At 42.4% G+C, this 16236-nt stretch overlaps 1 protein-coding gene and 2 long non-coding RNA genes across 9 annotated transcripts in view; 1 reads left to right on the top strand and 2 right to left on the bottom strand.

The window, feature by feature from the left end:
• The window catches only part of LOC122630548 (protein tramtrack, beta isoform), a 43118-nt gene extending 33496 nt beyond the window's left edge, over positions 1 to 9622 (bottom strand). For 2 of the 6 annotated variants that reach the window (XR_006327509.1, XM_043815148.1), the window contains exon 1: positions 9128 to 9618. The gene's annotated coding sequence lies outside the window, so the exon portion shown is untranslated. Of the gene's footprint in view, positions 1 to 7093; positions 7998 to 9127 lie in introns of those variants that run through there. The other 4 variants (XM_043815145.1, XM_043815149.1, XM_043815143.1 and 1 more) reach the window with 4 other exon arrangements.
• On the top strand, positions 8672 to 13998 carry LOC122630553. The gene is made up of 2 exons (XR_006327510.1): positions 8672 to 9113; positions 12402 to 13998. It is a non-coding gene; the product is annotated as an uncharacterized LOC122630553 (long non-coding RNA).
• On the bottom strand, positions 11580 to 13222 carry LOC122630554. 2 transcript variants are annotated; one of them, XR_006327512.1, is made up of 3 exons: positions 13103 to 13176; positions 12003 to 12259; positions 11580 to 11850 (listed from the first exon to the last, which is right to left on the bottom strand). It is a non-coding gene; the product is annotated as an uncharacterized LOC122630554 (long non-coding RNA). The 2 variants fall into 2 exon arrangements; XR_006327511.1 differs by having other exon boundaries at positions 11581 to 11850; positions 12003 to 12201; positions 13103 to 13222.
• Positions 13999 to 16236: the final 2238 nt, after the last annotated feature.

Here is a 16236-nt window from a genome sequence, read left to right as displayed (position 1 = left end):
TTCGAAACAAGCATGAGCGTGGATCGCGGTCGAATATCTCTTCCTCGTCGCCGCACCTCCTCCTCCCACGAGAGATGGGAGAGCGTAGTGGGATGGGGGACAACACGAGGATGCGTGTTCGGATCAACAATTCGACCGCTCGTAGTCCGGAGAAGGAAATACATTCGATCATGGACATACGTGAATGTGTCGTCGGTTTAGAAGTAGTAGTAGTGTAGTGTAGTAATAGTAGTGTAGTGTAGTAATAGTTGTGCAGTAGTAGTAGTAATAGTAGTAGCGTAGTAATAGTTGTGTAGAATAGTAGTAGTAGTAATAATAGTAGTAGCGTAGTAATAGTTGTGTAGAATAGTAGTAGTAGTAGTAATAGTAGTAGCGTAGTAATAGTTGTGTAGAATAGTAGTGTAGAATAGTAGTAATAGTAGTAGCGTAGTAATAGTTGTGTAGTAATAATAGTAATAATAGTAGTTGTAGTAGTGTAATAATAATTGTGTAATAATAATAGTAGTAATGTAATGATAGTAGTAGAAGTAATGTAGTAATGTAGAATAGTAGTAGTGTAGTAGTAATGTAATGATAGTAGTAATAGTAATAATAGTAGTGTAGTAGTGTCGTAATAGTAATGTAGTAATAGTAGTAGTGTCGTAATAATAGTGTAGTAATAGTAGTAATAATAGTAGTAGTAGTGTGTGCGACGCGACACAGAGAGAGAGAGAGAGGGAGAGAACGAAAGAAACATAGAGGAATATTATTTCGGTCTTAGCATTAGATTTTCTAAGAAAAATATGAGAATGCTTTTTTCTTGCTTATAAACCGAAAAATTAACAGCTTTTCAGATAAATCTCCGCCAAATAGTCGTCGAAAATAAAAAAGTCTACGTTTTCAATAAATTTCGAGATTATTTTACAAATGTTCCAGGAATAAACAGAGTCTAAAATTCGGTAACAAATCTAATGGCATATGCAAGAGGTTCTTACAGCGAAACGCAGAATCATCAAATATATCTTGTTGGACGTATGCCGATCGATTTTTCGTCTATGCCAGAATCCATAACGACGCGGAGGATACACGAAAAATTTGAAAGACTTTAAGGAACATCTCGAAACGGGGTAAAAGAAAAACGCGTTCGCTATTCTTACCATATCCTTAACATCACGCGGAAAAGAAATATCGTTCCTCGAATCGAGGGCGTGGTCGTGCCAATTTTAAAACATTCCTATGTACAGATAATTTGAAGGCAAATCAATGCGAGTCGAGTAAAAGCGATAACGAAGCAGCTGTCCATCTGTTTCTCGTGTGTACAGCATAAAGTCAAGTAAATAACAAGGTGACGGCTGTTCGTCATTGTGGATAAAAAAAAAGAGATAGAGAAGCGTGCGTGCGTGCGTGCGTGCGTACGTGTGTGTGTGTGTGAACAGAGCAGAGCAGAGACAGCAGACAGAGAAGTAAGCGAAGTCTGAGGACGAGAAAGGATAAGAGGGTGGAGATGTAGCAAGAATGGGTGGGGAAGGAAAAGAAGAAGGGGGAGAAGAGAAGGAGGGGATGTAACCGCTTACGAGTCGACGCGAAATACAGGTATGGGCCGATCCGTTAACCATCAGGGAGCTCCAGGTACAAAGTTAACGGAAGATTTCACGGCGAAGAGAGAGAGAGAGAGGGGGGGGAGAAGGGAGAACATGGCCATGAAGAAGGCGCGCATGTCCCACATTTTAGAATCCTCCCGGAGCGACGAACGACATTTCCGATTCGTTTTCAAAGTCCACAAGGCGCTAAACTCTGTCGTCCGTCCCTCTCCTACCCTCCCGCCCCCTCTCTCTCCTTCCATCTTTCGAGATAAAAATTTTAACTGGCACCTCGTTCGCGATTACAAACGCATTACGTGCTCTATCCTTTACCGAGGAATCGATATTTAACCGTTTATTCGTTTTGATCTCACAGAGTATTGGTTCCTTTTTACTATAGTTTCGTCCGCCATATTGAAACGAGGGTAATAAATAAAGAAAACATATTCAATCAGTAAAAACTGATATTGGTACGTGCAAAACGCTTTCGTTGAAAAAAATTGTACGATCGATGAAACGTACGTAAGAATATATGTAAGAATATATAGAGACGTAAGAATCCCGCAAAATTCAAAAGCGTTCAACATTAAAGGAGTACTTTTTAAAAACGCGAACTTTTAGCGGCCCTCGGGAAATACGTTTCTGCGCATACGCACTGGACACTTAAGAAGAGGAGGCGCGCACTGACACGCACGAGTGCGTGCACTCATCGACAGGTCAGGTCGGCCATTTTCTTTCCGTCAGCCTGTAACCCATCTCCCTCCCTCTGCCCCTCGACTACTCGTTTCCCTCCTTCACCATACCACCACCAACTGCACACTAGCAGCACCGGCATTACTACTGCTACACTACTACTACACCACTACTACGCCTCCTCCCCCTCCCCCTCCCCCTCCCCCTCCCAACTCCTCTTCGTCGCACTCTCGCGACGACCACTACCCTTCCGGCGACGCGACGACGACATTCGGCCTCATACCACGTTCGCATTGGCGTCCACCCTGCTTTTTTTCCCCATCGAACATTCGAGAGTGCGGCCGATTTTCGCCGACCAATCACGAACGATCTTTGATAGGCAACGACGACGACGAGTCACTCATCCAATGGAATTTCAAAACGTTTCCCTTTTCATTCGATTACTCTCGGGTGTCGTACAACTTTGCTTGCACTAGTATACGTGTTCCTTTCTTTAGACAACCATTGCAATAAAAGCGATACAATGTTGTTAGGATATACGATCCAAGCAACAACTCCTTCGACCCACTAGTCCCACCACCTTCTTTTCAACATGACTACCAGTCGTGTAATATTGTGGTTATATCTTATCAGTAATCCCCTTATTGCTTTAATGTGTATTCGAGTTTAGTAAATATATATGTCCCTACATGACAAAGTGTTGGATGAAATTCCCCGTATAAAGAGAGAAAAAAAGAGAGGAAGAGAAGGAGACCGTTATATCCTGAACGCAATATTTCAAAAAGTATTATAATATTCTCAGAAAGTCTACAGAATTTATTCGAACGTGAATCACTCTTCCTCTATCTTTCTCTTTTCTAACCTCTTAATACCTCCGACAGGATTTTTCAGACGGCACGGAAGACAGCAGTGGCTGTGTTAGTACGAATGCACCGTGTGAACCTTCATCCGCTCGATGTTGTATTAATGCGGGTGTGTTATTAACGAAGGAAGAATCAAACGGTTTATATAGTTGGTAGCATTGAGAGAAGCGGATTTATATGTGTGCGCGTGTCTGATTCCACCAGGGTTACTCTCCTCCTCCTCCTCCTCCTCCTCCTCCTCCTCCTCCTCCTTATCCTATTCTCGACGTGCCTGCCTTCTCCTTGCTGCTATTATTTTCTTTGAGAGGTTAATTAACGACAGATCGAGAGAGTATACATATCCTTGAGAAATTGAATATTCTCCTCGTATAACCTATAATATATATACATATATATATACACAATATATATATATATATATACATACATATATATACAAACACGCGCGAAACATATTTACGAAAATTCTATCAGTAGGGGTATCAAAAGATAGTATAAAACGCGTTCTGTCGACAGGAAGGCGTATCGTCGTTCAACACACGTTCTCTTTGCTACGTTAATCGAAGGTCGTTCCATTCCGTTCCGAATGATCACCACCGTGGTTCGATTTAGAAAGAAACTCGGAAAGCAAGTAGGCCGGATCGAGAAAAAGACTTTGGACGTTAAGGAATAATAATCGATCAATATTATTCGTGATTCGAGAGAAAAAGAAAACATTCTTTTAAAGTAATAATATAGTAAACTATGTAAAAATACATTGTTAAAGGGATAGTCGAAAGATAATGACAAAGTATGCTTTAAGTGCCGTCGTGACTCGTCCTACATTACGCTTTTAATTACCATCATTTACGGTATCCCTACTAACGGAATCCCATCCGTCCACTATTGGCCATTAAGACTGCCGATCATCGGAAGAATGAGAAACATGATTTTGGTGTACCTTTAACGGTATATTCAAGCAAAACGGATACCTAAACATATCGTTGACGAAGCAAAAGTATAAATCGCGGTCAAAGACCGATATTCCTTCGACAGAAGGATAAAGAGAGAGAGAGAGAGAGAGAGAGAGAGAGGTGCGCGCGCGCGTGTATTGCATATACGTTATAAACGCATATATTATTGCAAACACGCAGTTATAGAAGCTTGCACGCACAATAAAACCAATTCGTGGAGGGGATATAGTGTGCATCATCATCGCCGTTACACGAGGCGCGCATTTAAAATCACCATAAACGCGTAAGTTTCTCGCGTTTTATCTTTCAGCACACACATGTACCTTGACCGATACATGCATGTTCATATATATTAATATTTAGCTCATTTTCGAAAAGATTTTTTGTAAAATGCGTGAAAGAATCTAATAACGCACTTATCTAACTCTACAAACAGGAATTCGCTAAACATATATATAGCTCTATGTATACAGTCGGAATAGACGAAGAGCGATGGTAAGTGAAGGAGAAGCCTCACCTCTTTTAACGCCAGACTGTCCGTTGTGTGGCGCTAAGAGCATACTGTGCTTTTTATGAAGTGATCTATAAAAAGTCGATTCGCTCTTTTCGAATTTCCCGCGGTAATAAGCAAACAGTCACGTGGCCTTGTTAAAGCGGAAAATTCGAATCGATCGATTGCTATTTTTTTATATCGAAATCTATCATTATAGTTAAAATTTTTAACTATATCATATATATTTTTAACTATAATATTATCTTTTAGCAAGCCGAAGAATTTTCTCGTGGGTACTTGGTTATATTCGTTGTTACTGTATCATAATCGACACGTTACAATCCCTTTCTCAAGTACTGCGATAAAATCGTTACGCTTCCTTTAACCGGGAACCTGCAGAAAAATACGTAACATTTATATATCCTTCTTTACGAACGTTCCGACATAATATAATATATACTACCAACGCGTTGCGAAAAATATACTAGCATTTAATCGACGAACCAAGAAACTAATTTAATCAAAGAAGAAAAAGAAAGAAAAAAGATGCGAACATAACTCTCTTTTCTTAAATCTTCTCAAATCTCTATTTTTTCCTTTTGTATCTCCGTTCGATCACATATATAGACGCGCAACATATTATTTATAAATCAACAATAATTTTGTCACGCACAAAAGGAAGAAAATATATTGCAGGAACTCTAATCAAAAGCCATGTAACTCTATGAAAGTCACGTTTATGCGAGATTAGCGCAACTAGCATAATAAGAGTATTCTCTCTTGGATATAGACCGCACGTTCTCTATCTTGGAGAAAAAAATTAGGTAAAAAATGACTTGCGTACCGTTGGGTTTGAAACCGAGAAGACGCATTATCGTGCCACCACCATTTCACCGCTGTCTGTCGAATTACCGAGTACCGCTACTAAGGTACGTAACGCATAACGGTGCGATACAAGTATTAACAATTTTATTGTTACTGTGGAAGAGTCGATATCATCAATTGCTCTATAAATGTCTATTAGAGTTGAAACAAATGACGTATTTTCATTGAAAAATTTTCTTTCATAAAAGAAAAAGAAGGAAAACGAAAAAATATTAATAAGAATACACTTTTAATTGTATAAATGTAATCGGACGCATACTTGCAAATAGGTTAGAATATATTTAACTCGAAAGAAGCCCATTAACTTATCTGCTTATCGCGATCATAATGAATTCGAAACTTTCGAAGGCACTAACGATACACGTGCGTATCGAGAGCGTAGATATTTACATAGATCGTTCATCGAGAAGAAGGGCGTATATACGGTACGATTATCAAGCATGTGAGAGTGGTTTGAGAGGAACGGAGAGGAGAGGGGAAAAGAGAAAGAGAGAACTCGCGTAAGATGAAAATAAGGTGTGTGACGTGTTATTCGTCAGACCACGTGGTCACTACAAGCACTCTTGCTACGCGTAGGTAAACTAGTCCCACTCCCTTTGTTGAAACTACGAGAAGCCAACGCAAAGGAGAATAAAGACGTGTACGTGTGTGTGGCGAGCGCGCGCGCGTGTACATGTATAACAAAAATTTGGTTCGACTAATTGGCTATCGAGAGACGGAAGATTCACGAGAAAATTCTGAATAATGTGAAAGCGTGCACCCCACCGGATGGTATGCAATCATGGAAAAGTGGAACAAATCTAATCTCTTACGACGTGCGTTTTGTACTTTGGTAGGTTAGAAGAACTCGCACGAAGCCATGCCTGATCACCACGCGGTCGCGTACTTATATGCGTATCTATAAAAGATAAGGCGAATCCCTCCTAGAGATAACCAATATTCTCGAGAATCGACGCTGAAGATCGTTTCCTCTTTTTTTCTTTTTTATCCTTCAATTTTGAATTCCCTGTTTGAATTATTTCAAAACGAATCATCATTTACGCGAAGACAAGATATTTAACCGATATGGACGTAGTGTCACGTGATAATTTCAGCAACGTAGGGAAAAAAGTTTTGAAATAAAAGAAGCAAAAAAAAGAGAGTGGGGGAGCGACGGAGACAGAGAGAGAAGGAGAGAAAGAGAAGAGAGAAGGAGAAAAGAAAGAAGAAGAAACTAATAAAAATCTAGCAGAAATATTCACACAACAACGAAAATTATGTCGAAAAGATAAAACGATGATATCGAGATTCCCTAAACGAACCACGCCTTCGATGACAAAATACTCGTCCTCGTGACTTTTATAGCAGATATTATCGAAGATTTGGACTCTTCATCCTGACTACACTCCTCCTTCATATACATAGCGCACACACTCACTTTTCTCTCTTTCTCCTACGCTCCAGATGTGAACAGTCGGTACACGTTGCAAACACGCGCGATTATCCGTCATTTGATTATTACGAATTTATAATTTCCGATGATCAAAAACGAAAACAAAATATGAGAGAGAAGGAGAGATATAGACAGAGATAGAGAAATATATATATATATATATAGAGAGAGAGAGACGACAAACAGGAATATGGGAGGGACGTCACACTACGTACCTTGTTTCTCGGCTGCCTTTTTGGCTCACTTTTTTGTCCGTCCATCACAAGCAAACAACACTTTGATCGTCGTCACGAACGACGACATCCTCGTATTGGCACATATCACACAACTTCGACTCTTTTTCTTTCCTTTTTCACCACAATAACAAACGTTCGAGGCACAACTTTCAGATAAGCAGGAATATGTATGATGGTGTAAGGCACGACGACACGAAGAAGATTCGAAGTCGACTCACCTGTTATGGACGGTGTTGTGGTGATATGTTAGTGGTAGGGGATATAAGAGGTGAGCGCTAGAAGGACAAGCGAATAAGATGGACGGATAGAGAGAAACCGCGTGGCACGATGTTTTACTCTCTTTGCGAAAAGATGCGTAATCAGAGAAAAGGGTAGCAGCAACGAAAGAGAGAGAAAGAGAAGAACGAGATAGAAAGAGAAGCGCGATAACGACGTTCTCCCACGAAGGAGGACTCAACCGCGAGCTCATATAACTAGCGAGCGTGTGTGGCTCAATGAACACTAGAGGGAGGATGGACGGCGGACGGGTAAGCGGGTTCAAGAAGGGGAGGGAGGACGAACTGATGACGATGACGACGACGACGACGACGACGACGACGACGACGACAACGACGACACGATTCAACTCGAGTCCTACCGACTCGGCACGATTCGACTCGACTTTCCTTCGGTACGATTCGGTACAGTTCGTAGTGATTCGGCTCCACTCGGTGGCTCGACTCGAAAAGAGTCGAACGAAGTCGAAAAGAGGCAAGGCTCGCTGGACACCCTGGGGCGTATCGGCGCCTATGGACGGCACCATATACCAACCGTGCCACACTGTACGACGCCGTGCGTGCGTGCGTGCGTGCGTGCGTGCTGTTCACTGCCTGCTGAGTATATGTTATGTGTTTCTCTCTCTCTCTCTCTCTCTCTCTCTCTCTCTCTCTCTCTCTCTCTCTCTCTCTTCCTCCGTGTATGTTACACGACGAAAGGAGAGGAGGAAGGATGATAGAGGGAGGGAGAAACAGTGATAAGGGGGCGAAGAGAACGGGGAGAGGAAAAGATTTACGCAACCCTCTCTCGGTACCGAGTGAAAATCCACGTCGATGCACGTTGCTGTCGATGCGCCTCGATAAGCCACGTAGTACCCTTTCCCTCTCTCTCTTTCGCACACACGCCCGCCTTGACTCGTTCAATGATCCTTTTCTAAGAAGCGCGAAACTAACCTCTTTTCCGCCCTGTGTTTACGCTCTCTTTTCTCTTTTCCCTTCCCTTTTCTCACTCGTTTTCTCTTTTTTTCTAATTCCTTTTGCCTGTTTCTACCCTTTGCACCCTCTGTCCCCACAATAATCTTCTTCATACTATTTCTTTTCTTTTTCTTTCGAAATTAACCCTTCGGTGCCACGCGCGATCGCAAACGAGGAGTGCGCATGCGTATACGTCGACGAATATAAGCGAGGTTGGCACAGCGAAGGTAGACTTGCGGAATCGTAAGAAAATAGCATCCTGCTCGAGTGTGCCATAGAGAAGGAGAGAAATAGAGAGAGGGGGAGGGAGGGAGGGGGAGGGGGAGAGGAAAAGAGAGAGCTGGATGAAAAGGGAGGAAGAGAGGAATGGAGAAAACGAAACGAGGAGAAGAGGAGGGGGTAAAAGTAGGGCGAAAAAGGGATGAAGCGGCAAGGAGTCGTCCGATCGTGTCTCGCCCCCTACAAGAGATAGAAGAGAAAGAAAGAGAGAAAGAGAGAGCAAAGTATCGATTCGGCTAGAAAGGACTGTCGTCTGATGGCAACGACCCTCTCGATCATAGTCGAGTCGAAAGCGCGAGATGATGTATTTTTCAGCATATCGACACCGCCCGGTTATTCCCGATGACACCCGAACGAACGACGATTCGACGTTGGTCGTCGTCGCCGTTGCTGCCGCGGTGGCGTTTCGCTTCTTTTTCGAGGAATCCGTTGTGCGTACACGGCTCGTCGTATCGGAAGGTTCGTAGGAATGTACGCGGCGAACGATGAAGGTACGTCGACTTACCTTGGCATCCTCGAGATGCACTCGATTCGACGACGACGGCAGCGATGACGACGACGACGACGACGACGACGACGGGGTTGAGAGCCTCTCCACCGAGGACGTGCGACTTGGCCCGTGCAGCGCTAGGACGCCATGTCAGCAAGTCGAGGCGCGGACTCGGGGCAGATACGCGCACGACGCGCACACAGGCGCAAGCGCGCGCCCGCGCGTCCACCGATAGGGAGTACCAGGGAGGAGAAAGAGCGTGCTAGAGAGAGAGACAGAGAAAGACGGTCCGACGACCGGACCGACCGATGGACAGAGAGGGAGAGAGCCACACACATACCACCTAATCGACCAACCCGGTACGCGCCTCCCGTGCTGGGGAATTCCTGCTGCGCCACCGAACGGCCGTCACGGAACCTCGCCTACGCCCGCATAGCGCCACGGCCGTGCCTTCCGTTCTTGGTACCCTTCACTGCTTCAGCGTCGTCGTCGTCGTCGTCGTCGTCGTTGTCGTCGTCATCGTCGTTGTCGTTGTCGTCGTCGTCGTCGGCGTCGGCGTCAGCGTCGTCGTCGTCGTCGTCGTCGTCGTCGTCGTCGTCGTCGTCATCGTCATCGTCGTCATTGTTATCGTCCTCGTTGTCATCGTTGTCATCGTCATACCGCTTGGATAACACCCGCCGCCCTCTTGAGCGCCCTCTTTCGACCGACCACCGAAGTCGAACGGACGGAGGAACAGAAAGAGAAAGATAGATTCATAGAAAGAGAGAGAGACAAGCAACATTCAACAATTCTACCTCCGCACCTCTCTTTCTCTGCACCCCACTCCACCCTCTTCGGCTCGTCGTCGACGCGACGGAGACGCCCCCTCTATCTCCCCCACCCTGCATCCCCTCGTCCTCCCCAACCGCTCTCCATCCTTCATCGTGTCTCTCTCCACCGCACCCTCGATGCCTTCGCGCTATCCTGCGCGCGCGACTACGCGTATCGCCGACGTACCCCTCTTCCACCACCTTCACGTCGCGCTCTTGCCTTTCTCTCTCTCTCTCTCTCTCTCTCTCTCTCTCTCTCTCTCTCTCACGCCACTATCTCTCTCGACCGTCCCGCTCGACGGACTTGTCTATGTCTCTTCCTCCCGAGTCTATGTATGTGTCTTCGCCACGTCGGCCCCTTTCCTTCGCTCCCTCGCACCCTTGATCGCCCTCCAAAAGGGGCGCTTATTTTCGCCCCCTTTGTTCTCACGCTCGTAACCAAACTTCTCCGCTCTTTCACGCGCTCTCCCCCTTCTCTCCTCTCGTCTGCGTCATCGTATGCTCCGTTTCATTGCGATATCGTTACCCTTTCGCGGCCGATATCTTGTAAATCCCACGATTTGCTTTATAATGTCTTCTATCGTTTGAGTTGACTTAGGATGCTCTTTCATCAAAAACATATGTTAAATTATTTTCAATGTTCGAGGTTATGTTTAAGGAAGAAGGAGTAAACATGTGGTTTCGATGATTTATCACGTACGTTTATTCTATATATTACACTGTCGTCATGCAAAAACGTATTTATTAACTTTATCACAGATTCTATTTCTAAGATCGTCGGCGAGTATTATCAAATAATTTATTTTCTATTCGAGCTCGATTCACGATCGATCATTGGACATGTTCCGAAAGAAATTTGAGCCGTTTCGCTCTACGCTCCGTTTCATCGCGGAGGCATTTATCGTTGGATGACTACGAACATTAGTCAACAGAGAGAAAGAGGGAGGGAGAAAAAGAAAAATGTAAAAAAACGTCGCTAAATTCAGAACGAAATGTAATCGTTCGAAAAGGGAGAAGTTTATCGTAGTATTGAAAATGCTGTTTTAGGAGGGTCGTAACCCTTATGGTCTATTCTAAGATTCTTTCTTTCTCTCTCTCTCTCTCTCGATCAGTGAACTTTATCATTTTTTAGGGACTCTCCTGATAATATCCATTATTATGTAACAAGATAACAATAGGGCGAGTTATCAAATTCAAAAAAGGATTCTCATGCAAACGTATTTCTATCGAATAAAAGTTGCTAATTAGTCTAAGTAGAAAGATTTTCATCCTGGAAAGGAAGTGAGAAAAAGAGAAACGAGGAAGAAGGGCGACTAGATATGAGAGAGTAGGCGCGTCCGCTAGTAGGACGCGCGCGTGCGTATGTACGATACGCGCGTCTGCGCAATATCCTCCGCGCGGATGTGCTGTTACCGTATGAGCGAGGGAGAAAGAGAGAAAGAGAGAGAGATAGAAACTCTTTTTCGTTTCGAGATCGTTTTCTCAGTGCGACTGAAACGTAGGGTATACAATTACCAACCTCATTTGCGTCTAGCGACACAAAAGTGCGAGAAAAGTAGATAAATTGCGAGAAAGAAATGAGATACAGAGAATAAAGTTTATTTCCATTACGAACAAAATTACGAATAAAACTGTAATTAGAAAATAGATTGTTACGAACTGTTAGAACGACACATAATGCGATAAATGTATTTATTATCATACTCCATGAAATACGATATAATCGTTTGAATTTTTTTTATAGATTTTAACGAACCTGTGAGAGTATATAAATCGTATCTGTTCTACCACTCTCTAAGTTTTACAAAATAAACATTTTTTATTGTCGATAACGAAAATCGTCAAGCAAGAAATTTTCAATCAATTAGGTCATCTTATATCATTCAAGCTAATTCAGGACACGAGCAGATTACATCCTCTTATATTTTCCTGTTAACGAAATCGTAAACAGACGAATGTAATGACGAAAGAAGGTGAAGGAGAATCAAATAGATATAACAAAAAGAGAGAAGAAATAGAGAAAGAAGCTTGACTATTTCTTCCGTTTAAAGTTCATAATTCGGATAGAATGACGCGCGAACCTGCCTGATCTTTCCGTTCGCGGGCACTTTGAATCGTACGTCGTCGTCATTGTCGGGCGTGCGTCTTGCCGTCCTGCTTCTTCCTCCATGCTTTCTCCTTTTCCTTCGCCTTAGTCCATCCTCGCTACTATATCTCGCGACGGATTCGTCGCGTCGCTACGTCTATCGGCACCTTGACACGTTTACCCCGACATGCGTGCTTAAATGCGCAGATGAAATTTCAATTTTAGCTTTTCCATTTTCGATCATTCGTCAGTCTAAAAATCGATAACCTAATGGTGAAACTATGTACATAATGCAAATTATGACAAGGAGGCTGAATATCCCTTGAAATTAATTTAAAAATTAAAATGATTTCGGAAATATAATAGCACTTTATCTTATTTTTCTAAATTTCAGACTCGATTCGCTACAGATATATTATATATATATATATATATATATATGAAGGATAAAATAAAATGATATAGCATCAAGGAAGGTGGAAAACGCAGGCAAGGATGGTGCGGTGCGTTGTCCAGCGGGTTTCACGAGGGGTAGCCTCTAGTCTCTCCGCTGCGGATGAATTCCCGCATATCATTTCGGTCGACTGATAAAAAGGCTTGGAGGCTGGCTCGTCGCAATGGACGACGAGGCGTATACGGACAAAAAAGCCGCTGGGAGGGGAAGAGACTCGGAGGTCGGATACACATACATATAAAGACACACATGAAGCACGCAGTAGATATATAAGCACAGAGAAGGCAAAAGGGGAGAGGGAGAAGTAGAGAGAGAGAGAGAGAGAGAGAGAAAGAGAGAGAGAGTGAGCGAGGACGAAGCGACCGAGCGGAGAGCGTAGCTCGAGCTTGGCTGCTAAGGGGTGTAGAGACGGTGAGAGGGATACGACGCGCTTGCCGTTGGAAGACGGGGCGGAGGGGTGCAGACGTGCACGTAAACGACGTGAATCCGGGTAAAGGGGAGCGTCACCACCATCGCCACTGCCACTAACGCCGTCCTCGCTGCTCTGCCGTCGCGATGATTTGACTCTTCTGACTCTGACTCTTTCTCCTTCTCTCCCTCCCTCTCTCTCTCTCTCTCTCTCTCTCTCTCTCTCTCTCTACCTCTCTCTTTCTCTCTCGTCATTGTCGTTCGTGTCCTTCGTTTAGCTCTAGCAAGCCTCTAGCGTGCTGATTCTAGCTTGACGCTCGTGTGCGCACTCTAAGAAACTCGATGTGCAGTCGTATGCGCCCACTGCCAGGGCTGTATCATTTTCCTCTGTTACGAGCATTCTTTGCTCTCTTTTTCTCTCGTATAAAGAAAAATAGGCATGTTCTTTGCTTTAATCTCTCCGTTGACAAAAAAAAAGAGGAAAAGTTCCATCCTGACGAATGTAACGAGTTTCCTTTTGTAGAAAATTCATTAGGATGTAGAAAAGATCCGTATGATTACTCATAAATGATATGACATTTCGAATAGATTTATGTAATAAGATATTATGGTCATAATTAATTCTTCGAAATCTTTTTTTTTATCGTAAGTAGTTAGGAGCGAGATTGAAAGAAGGAAAAGGATTGGAAGTGTCGCGACATCGACTGATCCCCGGATCCTCGATGTGGCCTCAAACGGTGGTATCTAGGGAGCTTAGAGATCCAATGGAAGCCAAGTCTCGTAGAAGGGATACTAGAGTAGGAGGTGGCAGTTATGGCGCCTGCCGTTTGCGAGGAAGAAGAAGAGAAGAAGAAAGAGAAGAGAGAGACCGAGTCGAAGAGTACTACACGTGTCGCGGCGGCGGGGTGTTGACCCCAAATAGCTTTTTTAACGTGACGTAACTGAGAAAGGGTTGAGAAATGGCCAAGTGCTTGAGCTCGACGCGAACCGAATGACTTTTCGAACGAACTCTAAGCTAAGCGTCTTTGAGAACTCTTCATGTTTTTGAATTAAACGATGATAGTGATTTACGTTGCTTGATAAAAAAAAAAAAAAAATAAATAAATAAATAAATAAATAAATAAAAGAACAGGAAATGAATTTCAATCGCCTTCCGTTAAAAGATGAAAAAAGATATTAATAAATATTAAACCATAAACAGTTTTCACGCTCACTCAATTAAAAAAGATATTATTTTTTTTTCTTTTTTTTCTGACAAAGGATACCGAAAGAGAACCTGTTTCAAATGAATGTTCGGTGAACAGAAACGTTATGACTGTACATATTAGGTATATACGTTATGGCCTTGTCGGACGAGGAACATAGTGCGATGGATCACATTAATGTTTCAGGCGACCGTAAGCGATGATGCAGGCCAACGTTCGCTACAACTTATGTAACTGTAGCTTATACGTACAAATACTATACACATACACACACACATCTGTACTTATGCTCTACGAATAACATATTTTTTGAAAGGATAGCTAAAATAAAATCTACATTTCGAAGATCATGGGTATTTCTTTTTTCTCTTCAAATTTTTCCAACAATCTAGAGTTTTTAAAACAACTAATCGTATAAATAAGTAAGGCTCTCGATCGTACCGATTTTAGAAAGACAAATATTGTAAGGAGGTTAAGATAACGTTCCCATTCATGGCCACGTTGGGTGCTTGTACAATATCGTAACGCGTATCTTCGCTATATACCTAATTAGGACTATTGAAGCGAAGGATGGAATAAGATGTTGTAGGGCGAGGTTGCTTCTCCAATTCATCGTTCAACGGCATCATTGCTACACATAACGATCCCTATCATTCTTTCACTTCGATATAAACGACACACATGTCGCGCCTTTTGTACCCATAACCTAAAAAAAAATGAAAAAAAATCTAAGTAATGATTATTAAAAGAGAAAATATAGAAATGGAAAGTTCCAGCTTCCTCATTTTTTCTTTTTTTTTTTTTTACACAATATAAAGTCACGTATATCTGGAGAAAAAACAAGAACTTCGCTAACAGTGGTAACACGTGTTTATATCTTATCTAACTGGTTATACTATGAGTAAGACGTGGACGATATTCAATCTTACAATTCTTACGTATATAAAAGTACGATACTTTCCCTCTGATATTTCGTGGTAGCCCTTCCGAGGCAAAGTATTTTACTGAGAGGTCAAGAAAGGGCTAGAAATAGAAAAGCTAGTTTCGAGTCAAGATTTCATCGAGTTCTTAGTCTTCTAGCTCGTCGACTAGATGGTTGTCCAGTGTTCAAGGTAGATATCCTTATCCATCGTCGACCGCAAAGGATATTCTGAGTAACCACGGTTAGAAGGAAATAGAATGATAGCCTTCTTTCTGTATTCTTATTTCTATTTTCTGTGAAATGAAAAGTACTTTGGCTGTAGAATATTTTTTCTTATTTTTTATGCCGACGTATCCTTAAAATTCTTAGTATAAATTTCAAATAGATAAATATATTCTTTGTTTAGAAAGGACATAGTAGAAGAACCGAAATATTTGACATTTTAGAAAGGAAGCTCAAAAGAAAGCGTTAAAGAATTCTTTTGTTTGATAACAGGAAAAAAGTTGGTAACCGTAACTGCAAGTAACGGCGTGCATACCTTACTTATATATGTGAGGAAGGGGATGACTGGAAGGGCCATTGCTCCCTGGCCCGAGTTGCCCCGATCTACAGCGTCCAGAAAGGATTCACCTATCGTCTTGTGTTCTCTTACGGTTTCTATGAACTATGACATCTCTGGCACTAGCTTTAGCTTTATTTCCAAAAAACGACGACATTGAATTCTTCGATTAAAAATGAAAAAAAAATCCTTTACATCAGGCTTATATTAGTAATATCGTTGAAATTTTAATACTTTGGAAATTTGGGTGATTTTCTATTGTTAAAAAATATTCATAATGCAAAATACGCGGATTCTCTCTCTCTCTCCCCACCCACCCACACATACACCGAAGTATTGAAAATAATGTGTTTTATTCTCTTCAGGTTATTATTCAAATGTTCCACATGTGTCCTATAATCGTCCCAAGACGTTCCGTTATGTTCCCAGAGGCTATATCACACTATATTCCAGATGCAGTGTATCTTAGGGTGTTTATAGCGAGTGCTATCTACTTATAATTCCTCTCACGTACGAAGTATCGTTTATTAACATTGAAATCCTCTTACTCCAGAACTCTTGTTGAGTATCGTACGTGATTCAAAGACTGTTAGGAATAAATATACTGCTTGCAAAAAGAATGTGAAAGAGAATAAAATAAAACTAAATTTTCACGGATGATTTCGAAACTTATTAAAATAC

This window comes from Vespula pensylvanica, chromosome 7, assembly GCF_014466175.1.
Source record: "Vespula pensylvanica isolate Volc-1 chromosome 7, ASM1446617v1, whole genome shotgun sequence".
In the NCBI taxonomy this organism is placed as follows: Eukaryota; Metazoa; Arthropoda; class Insecta; order Hymenoptera; family Vespidae; genus Vespula; species Vespula pensylvanica.
The sequence above is the reverse complement of the archived record's forward strand: the minus strand, read 5'-3'. Positions and strand labels throughout refer to the sequence as shown.